Here is a 14,567-nt window from a genome sequence, read left to right on the forward strand (position 1 = left end):
TGGATTTATTTAAATATATGTATGAAAACTTCACTTAAAGTGGATTTATTGAAATCATGCTTGAAGACTCCGCTTAAAGTGAATTTATTTAAAACATGATTGAATGTAAACTTAAAGTGCATTTACCTAAAACATATTTAAAACTTCGCTTAAAAGGATCATTTTAAAACTTGTTTAAAATTTCACTAAAAGTGGATAAGAAAATCAGTGCAAAGAAAAAATTTTAGGTTTGCTTTAAAATAAGTTGAAAAGTCTTTTTAATAACTCTTTACAGAAAAATGTTTTTTTAATAAAAAATTGATTCTTTTAGCTTTTAATAATCGAGTTTGTTATAAGTATTCTACTATTAAAAAAATTGTTATTAAAACTATTAAAAAAGGAAAAATGAGTTAAAGTTTGGGATTTTAAAAAAATCGTTAAATTTATTATTTGAAGGTTCAATTTTTTTGGAAATATTCACTGATTTTATATTTAAAAACAATCATTAAATGAATTAGCAAGAGTTTTATTATCGATAATTAGGTTGTTATTGATCATAAGTTTTATAGACTGATTTTGTGTGAAACTGTAGTTAATATTAATTATTTCTCTTATTCCTTTCCATGTATTTTTCATACTGTGTAAATTGTTTTTAATTGTAAATACTGTTTTTATTTCTGTATGCTTTAAATAAATTTAATGTTCTTTTATTTATTATAGTTGACGAATGAGAAATTTTGTGTACAGTTTTATTTTAATTGACTTTAAAATGCCTTGAGTTATTCACGGCTTACTTTTATATTTAATTTGCCTTTGTGAGAGGTTTTAATGGCGCATGTATATTAGGAATATTTTCAAAAATTTGCATGAATAATTTATCTACTATATATATATAATATATGTATATAATATATATATATATATAATATATATATATATATATATAAATATATATATATATATATATATCTATATATATATATATATATTTATGTATACATATTTATGTATATATATATGTATATATATATAAACATAATATATATATATATATATATATATATAAATATATATATATATATATATATACATATATATATATATATATATGTATGTATGTATGTATATATATATATATATATATATATATATATATATATATATACATAAGTATATATATATATATATATATACATATATATATATATATATATATATATGTAATGTATGTATATATATATATATATATATACATATGTATATATATATATATACTATATATATATATATATATATATATATATATATATATATATTTATTTATATTTAAATATATATATGTATATATATATATATATATCTGTATATGAATATTATATATATATATAATATATGTATATTTAATATTTATGTGTATATATATATATAATATATATATATATATATATATATATATTATATATATATATATATATATATATATATATATATAGTATATATATATATATATATATACATATACATATGTAAATATAGACATATAAATATAGAATAATTGATATAATGTTGTTAGATTGAAAATTAATGAAAATGTTATCTATAAAAGTTTTTGAATTTACATTGACTCTCGTTGGCATTGAAATGTAAGGAAAAAAAAGTATTAGAGCACATATTATTAATGAAAAATGATATTTCAGGCGAGTTTTCATAATTAAGAAGATTAATGTTGAAGTCACCCATAAGCATAATATTTTTCTTTTCATTTAATTTCTTTTTTTGTCTTTCTTTTTTTGTCTTTCCAATAAATTAAAAGGAATATTTTTATTAAGATACCATTTGCAGTAACGTTTGTTTTTAAATTTTCTCACTCAAATCTTTCTGTTTAAGATTCAATAACACCTCTACGAATTGGTACTTTCCTTTATTTATTTAGAAAAAGCCTTAAAATTCGTAATTGTTTGTAGTAAAAAATTTTTAATTTTAGTACTAGATAAAACGTCAATGATACCTTTGCATTGTTCGTTCTTTTTGTTCAAATTCAAATACTTAAAAGCACAAGACTCGAGTTACAAAATAGTTGTTTTAATAACATTTCTTGTTGAACTAAATTTTCAATAGGGTTTTTGTAAAGCTTTAAACAACGTTTTTGGAATACTTTTACACAAAAAAAAAAGTTATATGTTTGTAGCTTTTTTAAGGCAGTTTTCTAAAACATGTTTAAAACTTCACTTTAAGTAGATTTTAGTTGAAAAAATCTACCTAAAGTAAAAATATATATTAAATGTTTGAAAGTTTGCTTAAAACATGTTTAAAAATAAACTAGTAGTTGATTTATTTAAAAAACGTTTGAAAGTTCGCCTAAAGTGGATTTATTTAAAATATGTTTGAAACTTCGCTTAAAGTGGATTTATATAAAACACGTTTAAAACTTCGCTTAAAGTGGATTTATACAAAACATGTTAAAAAGTTTGCGTTAAATGGACTTGAAAATAAGTGTAAAAAGACGTGTAAGGATTGCTTTAAATTTAAGTTTACAAATTGTTTTATTACTTTCTTACAGCAAAATAACTTTTACATTAACTTGATAAACAATATCATTTGATTTAAAACTTATAATTAAATTTTTTTTTTTAACAAAATCTATGCATTTGCCACCACATTAATTGCATTTTTTTATGCTATATCATTAGAAAGAAAGATTTTAGATTTCATTTTAGTTTTATTAGTATTAAGTGTATGATGTCTTATTAAAAAAAAAAAACTCGATTAAATATTGTAAAGATTTATACACAAAACCTAATCTCAGAATGTAGATACACTTTAAGTGCTGTTTTGTACAGTGACGAATTATACATGATCAAAATAACAATCACTTAAACTGAAAAGTATGTTTTTAAATCAAAAATCTCTATCTTTATTTATATATATATATATTTATATATATTATATATATTTATATATATATATATATATATATACATATATACATACATATTCATATATATATATATATATATATATATATATATATATATATATATATATATATATATATATATATATATATATATATATATATATATATATATATATATATATATATATATATATATAAATCTAGTGTTTGAATAACTTAAAAGTTCGTGTGAGTAATTATTTCAATATTTATTTCAATATTTTTTGTGTTTTAACGATTGTTTGTGGTTGGCATAACGTCTTTTCCATTCCCCCTCGGTTAAGCCAATAAAATAAGCCACAAAAAATATTCAAAAGAGACTATGCTGTCAAAATATATTTGGGATTTAAAAGAAAAAAATAAAAATTTTTAATTTACAATGGTCTATTCTAAAATCTGCCCCTGCCTATAATAACATTTCCAAAAAATGTATGCTATGTTTGCAAGAAAAATTTGAAATAATTACTCATTTGAATCAAGAAAATTTATTAAATAAAAAATCTGAATTAATTTCTAAATGTAGGCACGAAAATAAATACCTCTTAAAAAATTATAAAAACAAATGACCAAATTAAACTATCCCCATTCCAAAGAAAATTATTTCATAATTACTTTCTGTAACTTCCCGTTAACAAAAAAATATAGTAATTAAAAATTTTTTATAATAATTTATAACTTCCTGTAAAATATTTTTTTCTATAAATTGAATTTTTTTTTGAGATTTAGTAACTCTTCCTGATGATCCAGCGATGGTGAAACTCCGAGTCGAAGATAAAAGTTAGATAAGTGTTTTTTACTAATTAATTATTGCTCTGTTCTTTAAGAACATTGAGCACTCTATTTGTAAAATACACTAACATAATTTACATATATATATATATATATATATATATATATATATATATATATATATATATATATATATATATATATATATATATATATACATATATATATATATATATATATATATATATATTTATATATATATATAAATCTAGTGTTTGATTAATTTGAAAATTCGTGTCAATTACCTATATATACATATATATATATATATATATATATATATATATATATATATATATATATATATATATATATATATATATATATATATATATTAGGGTGGGGCATAAAACACCAAAGTCAATAAAAAAAATACCATAATAGTTTTTCTGGTTCCTTTTGATATGTGTATTAAAAAAATGTAATTTTTTTTTTTTTATGGGTACCCCTATGGTTGGTCCCAGCAGTCCGAAAATTAGAAAATTTATTATTTTTGTAAATAATAAGGGGGGCAGGGTCACTTACAAATAATTTAAAGATATCTTAAGGGTTATTTTTGTAGCCTGATATATCTTTTTTTAGATTATGTTTTGTTTTATTGCAAAAAATGATGGAAATGGTCAGCCCTACCCATTTAAATACAAGATGTTTATATTTGGGAGGTAGGGGGGGGAGGGTTAAGTTAAAAAAATCAGTAATTTTTAAAATTTTTATCTTAGTGTAAATAAAAATAATGTCAACAGGCAATAGTTTTGGAAAAATATCTCATCGTGAAACTTGTCTTGTTGGAAAAAGAATTGGAACAATAGCTAATACACAATAGCCAACTAAAAAAACTGCATTGCAGTATTACCATTACAGAGATCTTATACTAAGGGCTGATTTTCCAAACATTTCCTCAGTTAGTATAGCTTCATGCCCTCTTGGTGATTTCTTTACTGCACAATGTGCTGAAATAGGCAGTTGTCTCCAAAAATGTTGTTTATGAGGTGAAGAAAATATGGCAAAAAGCAGGAATTCCTTCTATTGATACTGACAAGCATATCAGGTTTTTATAAAATTAAAATAACTTTAATATTTAGTTTAATCCAATTTCAAATTTATGTTATATAAGTAACAATTATAAAGTCATACAATTTTATATATTTATAATAAATTACATTAATTTTAATGCATTCTTCTACATTTGTTTTAGAGACAAGATTGTTGACTTGGAAAAGAAGAGAAAAGATTTAAACAAACACAGGAACCGTTTAAGTACAAATTTAGTTTTAAAAAGAGAACAGTTTTCAAGAATGCTAGAGGAGGTATTTGATGTAAGTCAAAAGATATGTGAAGGTATTATTATGAAAGATAAAACTAAAGATATAAAAACTAGAACAGTAGATGCAGATTTTCTTAACAACCAGAAAGAAGCGCGTGTTCAGAAAATGTTAGGTAACGATAAAATTTCACAAAAGTTTGTAAAAGACAAAACAAAAAGAGAAGTGAAAATAAAAAATCAAAGAACAAAAGAGTCCGTAAGAAAACAGAAAGAGTTAGTTAATGAGAAATATGAAAACACAACAAAAATTTTGAATACTTTAGATGATAACCAAGATGAAGAGTATCTACAGCCATCTAGAAAAATTAGAAAATCTAATGTTGTTCCTCTTATTATTCCAAAAAATATAGGAAAAGCTTTAGCTCCAACAGCATCACGATATGGAATAAGTTCGACTGCACTGAGTGCAACTCTTGCTTCTCTTATAAATAATAGTTCTGGAACGACAGATGATTTTTCTATTTCTAAACGAAGTATTTTGAGGTAGAAAAAATTAAGTATAAGAAAAACTGCCTGTAATATTAATGACAACTTTATTACATTGGCAAAGGGTAAGAGTCTTACTGTGCATTTTGAGGGTAAGAGTCTTACTTTCATTTTAACATAATTTTGAAAAATTATGTTAAAATGAAAGAACTTGGTAAAGAAAAAGTTGAAAGAGTAGCTGTACTAATCAGTTCACCAGATCTCTCAGAATCCCAACTTTTGGGTATTTTAATTGTGAAAGATGGCACTGCTGAGTCTCCTGGGAAAGTAATCAAAAAAACTTTACAAGACTGAGAGCTATTTGACTATGTTGATTGTCTGTCCTTTGACACCACAGTTACAAATACTGGTTGGTTAAAAGGAGTCTGTACTCTAATTGAGCAGTGGAGAGTAAAAGCTTTAATTTGGATGGCTTGTCGTCATCACGTTTATGAATTACATATAAAGGTAAATATTGAAAAAATCATACAATATTTTTATATTTATTTATATATTTAACTATGAATATTTCTTGATGAATTAAATGCTTTATTAATAAAATTTATTTAAATGATTTGAAATAAATATATATTAGGACTTTTCAAATGTTCTTACTGGTGGTAAAACAAGTGGACCAAAGACTTAGTTATTTGATAGGCTGAGGGGTAATTGGAAATCGATTCTTGAAAAGAAGATAAATAAATAAACCTAAATAATAAGATAATAGTAATAATAAGATAAATAAATAAACCTAAAGAGATTTGACTCAGAAAAAAAAATTGTATCTTTTGTGGAAAAGCAGGTTGGTTTATTTGTCTTATTTAGATTAATGTGTTTAATTATAAGTTCTAATAATAAAGTTTTTTTTAATTTAGGCTTCTGAATCATTAACATTCCTTCAAATTTGCCTAGATAATGATATATTTCTAAGACATGACTACCAGTATTTTATACAATTAGCTTGCTGATAAATGTTTATCTGTAGATCAGCTACAAAAATTAGCTCTTAAATTAGCTCAAACACCAAAGCCCACCAGTTATAAGATGGGGAAACTAAATTCCAAAATTTTTACTGACAATGAAAAAAAAAAAAAAAAATATTGAAGATTTTATTGGTCCTGAAAGCTGGTTTTTATTTGATTTATTAAAAATGACATTACATGAGACAGAATGGCTTAAAATCAGTTCATCAAACTGGGAAAAATTTTTGGGTTATATTAGATTTAAAAATTATGTCACTGGTCTTCTTGTTGTAAATGATAGTGCAGAACGTGCTATTAAACTTGGTCTAGACTTCATTTAAACTTTCAGAAAAGATAGCCAAGCTAATTTATTAGTTGTTGCAGATCATCGTCTAAAATTTCAGACAACAGAAAAAAAATCTTGGTTGAAAACTTGAAAATAATCTTTCTTTAAAAAATAAATGCAAATGTAAAAATATTTTTTATTTAAAATACGTAGGAAAAAATATATACGCCCCCCCCCCCACCTCCCAAATATAAACATCATGTATTTAAATGGGTAGGGCTGATCATTTCCATCATCTTTTGCAATAAAACAAAACATAATCTAAAAATAGATATATCAGGCTACAAAAATAACTCTTGAGATATCTTTAAAATATTTGTAAGTGACCATGCCCCCCTTATTATTTACAAAAATAATAAATTTTCTAATTTTCGGACTGCTGGGACCGACCATAGGGGTACCCATAAAAAAAAAAAAATTACATTTTTTTAATACACATATCAAAAGGAACCAGAAAAATTATTATGGTATTTTTTTTATTGACTTTGGTGTTTTATGCCCCACCCTAATATATATATATATATATATATATATATATATATATATATATATATATATATATATATATATATATATATATATATATATATATATAGGTAATTGACACGAATTTTTAAATTAATCAAACACTAGATTTATATATATAAAAAAAAAATGTTCTTAATTGGGCATTTTAATTGTGAAAATATTTTTAAAATTAAACAATTTTCTAAAAATTTATGACATTTTGAGTACCAAATTATTGATATATGGATTTATTGAAGAATCTGTGATCAAATTTTAGGTTTTTTTAAGTTAAAAAGACATAACTTGGTCAATTCTTTTCAAAATACATACAACTTGGTATCAAATGATAGGTCAAACAAAGGGCAGTATGTATATACAAAGGGTGTATAAAGGGCATTAAAGGGGCGTTTCTAAAAATATTTGTTATATTGGAAAAAGTTGATTTTTTCAAAGAAAATGAAAATGTTCAATTAAAAGTTATAATTTTTATTTGTATTTATTAATATATTCCAACAAGATACCATCAAATATGGTTTGAATACTTTAAGTTGATAGGCTAGAAGTCCTTTTGGCTTCGGGGGCACCCTGTGACTTATTATCAAGATTATTACTTTGTATCTTCATATCTAAATGCATGCAATTTAGTATCAAAAGAAAGAAAGGTTTTAGGGATAACTACGTGAAAATGGTGCAAGAGGGTGTTATTTGTAAGCTCTACACTACTCACACTTTGGGTAGGGTGGGTTAAAACTTAAATATAATTTTTTTGCAATAATAAATAGTACTTATATAAACACATATTTATCACGAAAAAATTAAACTCAATTGTATACAAAAATTAATTTACAAAAAGATTATATACAAGTATCAACTTAATAAATATACAAACAATACATACGCCTATCAATAAGTAAATATAGATTCAGCTAAATGAAACTATATAAACTTATTATTAGTATTTTTATAGTTGTTTATAACTATGTTCCCGAAGACTCGGCCATCCCTTCTGCCACCAGGAGGTTTGTGTTTAAAATAAGGCAGGTCTTTACCTCCATTCTGGACCCATATGTGAAAGGCCCTTTTTGATTTAGGCCTAGGGTGGTTTTGACGCAAAACCAAGAAATCACTCCAAGACAAGTCTATATTTAAAACAATAAAGTTAATTAAGCGTTCAAAAAATTAAAATGAAAAACAAAAATTAAAACATAGTAAAAAACTTACCAAGGAGGTCTTGGTTTTCACTCTGGGTGCAAGATGGCAGTGATGACAAGGATGAAGAAGGTAAATTTAACTTTTAAAATTTTAATTAAGAAATAAGTTTAATAAAAGTTGTAAAAAATAGTGTTCCTTTAGTAGAAAACCATTTAAAATAACAAATTTACAACATCATTAAGATATATCTACCAAGTTCCTACCTTTTGCGTCTCCTACCTCCTATAGTGTCTCTGTAATTGAAAGTGAGAAATACCTTTTATATTGTCGCTTCAAGAAAACTTGCACAACTTCAAGACAAGCAGAAGTCATCTATTTAAGCTGGTTATCAATGAAGCTTATACGAGTGTTAGTGGTTAGCAATGGAACATATATTTATTTTGAAATGTTAGGGGCAAGAGTATTCCCGAAAAAATCTGTTCTGCAGCAAAACTGAGCAGCTGGATTAGATTTACAATTTCTAATTATTATCAAAACCTTTTTCACTAACTGACTACAAGAAACATGATCAAAGTTGCATCCTCAGCTAAAACATAAAACCTTTTCATTCAAGGCTCAGTTGAGAGTTTTCCAAACAATGCAAGTACGCACAATTTTTTTATGGCAGTTTTATTCCAAAATACCCCTCTTAGAATTGCTTAAAAACTTCTACATTTTACTGTTCCAACAGTGAGAAAATGTTTAAACTCACTGTAATGCTTCAAAAAAATAAAACAAGTATGAAAAAGAATATAAAGCCGATTTCTTTGATATCTAGGAATAATACTTAGTTGTAGATCGCTTTCATCTAAAAAATATATAAATCATTTTGATTCACCTTTGACGTCGTTTGTTCATGGCTAAAACAATTTTAACTGCCATACAATCATTTCAAATAATTAACAACTCTCACACTCAAGAGATTGTAATGCAGAGCGAAATGAAACTGCAATTGTATCAAGAGGGTGCAAATGGCAGTTCAGCTCATTCAAATTCTTGCCTCAGGTTGCACAAACTTTACTTATAGTAAGATGGTTGACTGCAACTTTGTCTTGTGTTAGATATATTTTCAATAATCGAGTTACAACATTCATCAAAGCTACTTTGGTAAAAATCTGAATAAACAAATCTGAAAAAACAAGAGGGTGCAAATGGCAGTTCAGCTCATTCAAATTCTTGCCTCAGGTTGCACAAACTTTGCTTATAGTAAGATGGTTGACTGCAACTTTGTCTTGTGTTAGATATATTTTCAATAATCGAGTTACAACATTCATCAAAGCTACTTTGGTAAAAATCTGAATAAACAAATACCTTATAATCAATTGAAGTGCATATATGACTTTCATAAACAAATGCTGTTCCTCCTGGTAACTGATCTAGAGCAAACACAAGACATTTATATTAAGATGTTAAGTTAATGCTATTAATGTGGACACTTTCTTGTGTTGTAGCATCAAACCCAAGAGTAGGATTATTATTATGCATGGCCCACTCTGCTGCTTGCAAATCTAAAACACTGCCAAGTTCACAAGCTCTTTACTCAACAGTACTTTGATGAGGAATATTAATAAAAATAACACCCATGAAATGTCCTATTTTGCTCATAAGATTTGGAATGTTACCTGTTGGTATATTACGCAACAACATATTATAAATTAATAATCTAATTTGTAATGAATATGTATTTTCATCTTCTAGCATAGTTACATTTCTTTCCTCCTTAATCTGGAGCAAAATACTCTCCAAACTAGCAATTACCCTGTTGTCAAAACAGCAGCATTATGCTTAGTTTTGAGATGCCTTAAACTATGCTTTTCATTTTGTTTCAAAGCTTTTTTTTAAGCTTTAAAGTGATAAATCTACTCACTATAACTTTGTGTGTGTGTGTGTTTTTTCAGATATTGTATTTCTGCCCTTAAAACTTCAATGATTTTTTCTTTTTGTTTAACATTTTGTCTTGGAACACGTAATTGATTTGGCATGCTGTTTAATTCAGCTTTTAATAATGCTATCTTGTTCCAACGTTCTTTGTAAGAGTTAGCAAACCGAGAAGACAAGTAAGATAACCTTCCTTTTTGATTTTGCTTTTCAGGGCCTAATTTCTCTTTAAATATATATTTAATTACGTTTCATTTGCTATAACCTGCAGGTGTTGATATTCAACTATTTAAAAGAGATAAAGCATTCATATTGGTATATGAAACATCTGAGAAGCCCGATGATAATACAATATTAGGCAAACTTGACATAAGGCTTAAAAAAGGTTTATTGCAAAATTCAAAAAAAACGCGTAATGTACTTAGCCATGTTAAAATATCTTGACGAATTCAATGATTTATTTATGAGACTCCTAACCTGATTTTTACATGTTTCTACCTTTAAATGTTTAGTGATTTGATGAGAAACGAATCACTTTTTTTTGTAAATAATAGAAAAAATTTTTTTTTATAAATAAAAAATAGTATATTTAAATAATGGTAAATATAATGACATTAAAATTGCTAACGACATTACAACTATTTAGAACAATTGAATTATTATTGTTATTACTCGTACATTCAACCCCTCTAACTGCGAGCGTATCGCATTACTTAAGCTTAAAAAGTTATATAATTGGAGTATAATGTTAAGGTGTCTGAGTATGCTTTTTTTTCCAATGATATTTGGCAGTTAGTAAGAAAAAAGGTTATTAAAGGCGACAGAATATATTAAAAAAATAAACCAGCATTCCTTTGATATATACTTGATGTCCAATCAAAAACAAACTTTTACCTAATTAGAGTATAGTAATAAGGTGTCTGAGTATGCTTTTTTTCATTGAAATTTGGCAGGTAGTAAGACAAAAGGTTATTAAGTGTGAGAGAATATATTAGAAAAATAAACCAGGACTCCTTTGATAGATACTTGATGTCCAAACAACAACAAACTTTTACCTTATTAGAATATAGTATTAAGGTGTCTGAGTATGCTTTTTTTTAAAGAAATTTGGCAGGTAGTAAAAAAAAAGGTTGTTAAGGGTGAGAGAGTATATCAAAAAAATGAACCAGCATTCCTTTAATATAAACTTGATGCCCAAACAACAACAAAACTTATCTTTAATTGGAGTAGAGTTTTAAAGTGTCTGAATATGATTTTTTTTCAACAAAATTGGGCAGGTAGAAAGAAAAAAGGTTTATAAAGGTGAGAGAACATATTAGAAAAACATACCAGCATTCCTCTGATATATACTTGATATCTAAACAACAACAAACTTTTACCTAACTGGAGTATAGTATAAAGGTGTCTGAGTATGCTTTTTTTTCAATGAAATTTGGCAGGTAGTAAGAAAAAAGGTTATTAAAGGTAAGAGCATATATTAGAAAAATGAACCACGATTCCTTTGATATATACTTGATGTTCAAAAAACAAGCAAATTTTTAACAACAATCAAATTCATAATAAATAAAATTTTACATCAAAAAATCCATGCAAAATTAAAGTTCCATAATTCTAAAAAAGTCTATTTTGATACACATTTCTAAAAAATAACAGAGACAAATAAGTTCATACCATGCAACTTTTCAACAAACTTGAAAAAACGTATCACAGAATTTGGCCGATAAAACGGTCCCGTAAAATCCGGATTTACGCGTACCTAATATATATATATATATATATATATATATATATATATATATATATATATATATATATATATATATATATATTCAAATACACTTATTTTAAGAAATAGTTTTATAATTTGTAAGCAATAGTTGTTTTTATGTCATCGTTAGTTGTTAAGTTTTGTCAGTATATTGCTCTTTGTAAATGTGCTTTTGTACGTATAAACGATTGCTGTAAAGAAAGTAATACTAATTTAAGTTATTATAATTACTTTATTACTGTTATTATTACTGATATTATTGCTATTATTACTATTATTTTTATTGTTACTAAGAATAATTGTTTTTATATATAAATTATAAAATTTTTTAAATGTTAGAGATGGGAATCAAACCCTTTTTTTAAAGTTCGGGTCCGGTTGGGTTCAGTTTATCTAATGTTCGAGTTTGGTTCAGTTCGGTCTTAAGCACAGTTCGGGTTCGGTTCGGTATCAACACAACTGTTTTTTTATTGGTTACAAAGTTATACATCCACAATGATAAAACACAAATTAATAAAAGTAATATTAGGTAGTTAAAGAATGGCAAATAGCTTGAAATAATTTGCAACGCTTTTATACTGCAACTTCAAAAGTTCAAAAAACGAAGCAGTTGCTAATAGTTAAAGTGCACAAAACATTAAAGCAGTAACTTTCTGAACACAAATAGCGGTAGCTTAAGTAGCCTACTGTCAGTCTTTTAATCAGGGTTGCATGTTGTATTTGAGAAATATCAGCATTTCCAATGTTTCTGGGTTTAGGCGAGCCCTGTGCTCACTTATCGTCACCCCACACACTGAAAACACCTTTTCACTGGCAGTACTTATAGCAGGAATAGCCAAGAATTTTCTACAAATCAATGCCATTGTCAGAAGCTTATGTTCACGGTCATTGTCTTTCCAGAATTATAATGCATCACACGCTGTCATGGGCAGTGGCAAGTATTTGTCAAGTTCATGTCTTGCGTCATTACTGTCGGCGTTAGATAATGGAGTGGCAACTGTTTTAAAGTCTGCCAGCAAATCATATAATTCAGGGTCAGCTATATTCTTCTTTGAAGGAGGCAACTGATCTGAATGACTACATTCACTAAAGCTGTCTATATCTGTATTGCCTGAGTCCTTTCGTATCACCTGATTTGGTGAAGAAGAAATAGTTTGCCCATCATACTATGCATCTCTGAATAAACAAAATTGCGATCTTCTGAATTGACAAAAAAAAAAGTATTTGTAAGAAGGAACAATAAGTGTTGATAGCTTGTGCAAAGGATGAGTAATATACTTTTCATTCAAGCTGCCTTCAAATCATGCATACTGTCGCTGTATGAACCATTGATCTTACAGACTTTTTTAAGTATTTCAGTTGTCTTTGCTTTTACGGCAATGCCAGTCTTAGACGCACTAAACTCAAACAATCCAATACACTTACTTATAAGGCAATAACTGCTGTTAATGTAATGTGCTGTAAAAGTATTTTAGAATGTCATCGGTCCAGTGATCAGTTGTTATTGCGAAATGTGTAACCCCAGGAAGTTCGTCTTTCAGCTTTCAAACACATTCGTTGTATAACTTTGGTAGTAGTGTCTTAGACAGCCTTGTTCGATCACATATAATATCCTTAAGTCGCACTGTTCCATACTCCGATCCAATATCAATCATTGTTTGAGCAAAGTGAACAATGTATAATCATTGTCTGAACAAAGTGACAAATATATTTAGCTATCAATGGGAGCAAGTAACAAGTGAAAAGTTAAAACGGTAAGTATAAAAAGCAAGATCCGCTAACTATATTTACTTACCTCTGTCTTTTTAGGTAAAAAACTTGTCATTTTTAATTGTCCTGGTTCTGAATTGATCATTTTGATGTGTGATGTATTATGTCTTTGTAAAGTTGTAGTATGACCAATTGGCACTGACAACCATATTTCCCACTGCTTACAAATAGCAAACTCCTTGACAACCTGTTGATCAGAACATTATTACTCACAGTTGTACAAAAATCTAAAAAAATGTCTTGTAACTTATGTCAATGGACTCTATTTAGCATTTGATATTCAATTATCAAATCTGAATGCTGCTCGGTTTGGCATTGTGTGCAATATGCAATGCCTGTGAAATGCAGGTGATTATTGATTTCTTGAAATATTTATAAAACTAAATAGTAATATCTGCAGTAAGTCTAGCGACAAACCTCATCCCTAACTTCAAGCGCAACATTTTATTTTATAAATATGTTTCGGACAGTTCTAAAATTCATAACTTGGATAAAATGTTTTGCTGATTGTAATCAGTTTTAATTAAACTTTTAGAAGTTTCCTTATTTTTCCATGCTTTATATAAGGTTACTTTCTATATATATATATATATATATATGTTTGTGTGCCACAAAATTTGAAATCAATTTTT

The sequence above is a fragment of the Hydra vulgaris genome, chromosome 04 (genome assembly GCF_038396675.1).
Source record: "Hydra vulgaris chromosome 04, alternate assembly HydraT2T_AEP".
Lineage (NCBI taxonomy): Eukaryota > Metazoa > Cnidaria > Hydrozoa > Anthoathecata > Hydridae > Hydra > Hydra vulgaris.